This window comes from Beta vulgaris, chromosome 4 (genome assembly GCF_026745355.1).
Source record: "Beta vulgaris subsp. vulgaris cultivar EL10 chromosome 4, EL10.2, whole genome shotgun sequence".
NCBI lineage: Eukaryota > Viridiplantae > Streptophyta > Magnoliopsida > Caryophyllales > Amaranthaceae > Beta > Beta vulgaris.
In genome coordinates, this window is record NC_079205.1 from 4,955,663 (window position 1) to 4,958,749 (window position 3,087).

General features: G+C 36.6%; 1 long non-coding RNA gene across 1 annotated transcript; it reads right to left on the minus strand.

The window, feature by feature from the left end:
• Window positions 1–1,943: 1,943 nt before the first annotated feature.
• Window positions 1,944–2,879, minus strand: LOC109136437 (uncharacterized). Its single transcript, XR_002041353.3, has 2 exons — window positions 2,662–2,879; window positions 1,944–2,504 (listed from the first exon to the last, which is right to left on the minus strand). It is a non-coding gene; the product is annotated as an uncharacterized LOC109136437 (long non-coding RNA).
• Between the last annotated feature and the right edge of the window lie 208 nt (window positions 2,880–3,087).

Here is a 3,087-nt window from a genome sequence, read left to right on the forward strand (position 1 = left end):
TCTGCGAGGGTAACCAGAGTTTGGTCTCACGAGACCCAAACTCAAAATTCTTGGAAGTCGAAACTTGCCCCGAATTAAATTGTAGGGTCTCCCACAATATGCATTTTTGAACTGTGATGACTCTGAAAGTCATCACATGAACCTGGGGCGAATTATGGTGCAATAAGTCACCCAAATTACGGATCTAAAGATCCAACCTTGCAATCTCTAACCTAGAAGATCGAACCATAACAAGCTTAAAGTGACAACCTCCTCTCAACTTACTCCTACAATTGCAATTTTTGATCCGACTAAACCTAAACTAAGGCTTAAACAAAGAGCACAAACGAGACAAACAAAACAATCACACACTCGAAACATAAAGATACACCGTTAACAACACCACCTAACCTTGAAATACTGTATGAACATTGCACGTACCAACTATTGCTACCTTTGTAATCCAATCGAATGGACAATAACTGACCTTAGCATGCGAACATGGAAGAGGACACTAAATACTCTAAATCTCAAGACTAGAGAAGGGGAACGGGGAAAGGAAACCTAGAAATTAACTACTTCGACTTTGAACCGGGGAGCGGGGAAGGGAAACCTAAATCTTAAACCTTGAAACACTAAGTTCATGGGAACAAGGAGGGGGAACTAACCTAGTTACTGTGACAAGCTAAAAAGCCGGGGAGGGAAAGCTGCTGGCACGTAATTTGATGAAGAAGGACGAAAACCTAGAACTAGAGGTGGTGCGACGGAGAAAAGAAAGCATGGAAGGGGAAAGAGAAGGCCGAATTGAAGCACAAGGAAGAGGAGGGGAACAATGGAATTGAGGGGCTCGGTGGGGGAACGACGGGAAGGGGGCGACGTGGCTATGAGTCGGGGAAAAATGCGGTGGAAGAGGAAAAATGACCCTAAAACTGACGCTTAACTTACGAAGCATCAACAGAGCTAGGCTCGCGGCGACAAAGATGGATGCCAGCCATTAGCGATCCTAGAACGGTAGGCGGCGGGCTGAGTTCTAGGTTTAGCGTTTGGGAGTTTTTTTAAGATAGAACGATTTTTGGCTATATTATATGACTCTCTTTTGATAATTTTTATAACAACTATTTTGATGCAATTATTAACTAAATTAAACAACTAAATTTGCCAAGCAAGTTAGATAATCAACAACCTTATCAGTTTCAACACCTATTAGTTTCAGCTACTTGTCAGTTTCAGTTTACTTATAATTAAGTTACAGCTCCTTTTCAGCTAGTATCGCAAGACTATCATTATATTCTTCTTTTCATTTTATTTTGTTGATGGTCGACTAATAATTTAATAATACATCTCGCTTCCACCATTACAAGGTTAAGAATAGCCACAATTTGTACAATTGGTGCTTCATGTTTGCCCTCTCGTGCACACAGCATGTACCTTGCTTGTACGAGCATACTGCACCACACGAGCTTACTGTGATTCTATCTCAATTAACGAGTCCTAAGAAAAAAAATTCTAATATCATTTGAGATTAATCCACAAAATAAAAACACCCTATTGATTGTCGTTCGACATCAATCCATGCACTAGATTATTGACTAATCTAATTGTTGATTTTTTTACGATGGATTATGAACTCCAAAAACATGAAACGTTGCCATAGATTTATATATTGAACATTATATATATTTACTTTAATCTTCCTTTTCAAATTTATGATTTTTTTTATTTATAAAGTTATATAACTTGAGAATACTTTCTTGATTTTTTTTATTGCACCATTTCATTTTTGGCACTATTCATCAAACAATTTTGTTAAGCTATCTCGCATAATTATATTGGAAAAAACACAATCAGATGGGGTCTTATTAGATTTGTGTCACTATATTTTTTATTTTTACATAATTAGAAATGTTAACATACAAAGAATCGTCTCGTCGAACTTGAAAAAGCCAATTGTGTAATTTTAAAAAAAACAAAATAGTTACAAAATTATGATCATCTTCTCGAGTCTTCACAAGTGTCAATTGGCAAAAACATATCAAATGATTGTCAAATATAAAAAGGAGCGTTGAAATCAATACAATAGGTTCAATCCAAAGATGAAAGGCAATAACAAGGTGAAACCCTCAATAACACCAAGTGCAAAAACATTAAACCAGCAACAACACTCCTGAAAGAAGAGTGGTTATAGAAAAAAGGCCTTGTAGATTTTGCTTAGCCGCGAACATTTAAACTATTATATCATATGGCTTCGCATAATCCTAAACCAACAGGAAGTTTTCCCGTATGAACGCATCGCATATTGTCACAGCATTGGAGCTGACCGTAAAGCTGACAAATATCATGCATTTTTCGACACTCATTTTCTTTTGGTGGCTGTGGTGGTAGACCTAATGGCGCGCATACTCCAATACCAAGAGGAAGGTTTTGAGTTTCTAGTGCACAGGTTAACTCTTCGCAACATCTATAATCATCGATTTCTACACAAATTTCGGTTTCAGTCCGGCAGTTCATTGCCCAACACGCCGGAACTGAAGAACAAGAAAATAAAACAACCAAATATGCATTAGCCAAATTGTTAGTTGATATTTCGAAAGTACGTACAATAATGTTTGTACCCAAAAAAACAAGGAAATGTGGAACAAATAATTAAGCTGGAATAGTTAATTTATGGTAGAATCGCGAAACCTGATAAAATCACTGCTAGTATAACTGTCATGACCAAAACGTTGATGGAACTTCTCTTCATATTTGTGAATAATACTAGATGCCAAGTAATATTGTTGTATGAACAATTTAAACTATGTGTTTTTTGCTGCTACTAGTTCACCATTTTAGTATTTATAATACTCCCCAACGCATAAAAATAGGACTTTTTTGAAGCCATAGTATGAGCTGTATACAGCTCTCTATAACTTGATCTGTTCAATAATTTTTGTATCTCAAACTTCATGCGGTTTTGTCGTGAGTTGACTACAACATCTACGTGTATGAAACCATTCAGATAAGAATTAATTGCTAGCTACTTCAGTGACTTGCCATTTTCATTGTTTATGGCTGACATGTCTTTCGATTTTGATGATCCGCAAAATCTCCCAACCAAATAAAGATAAT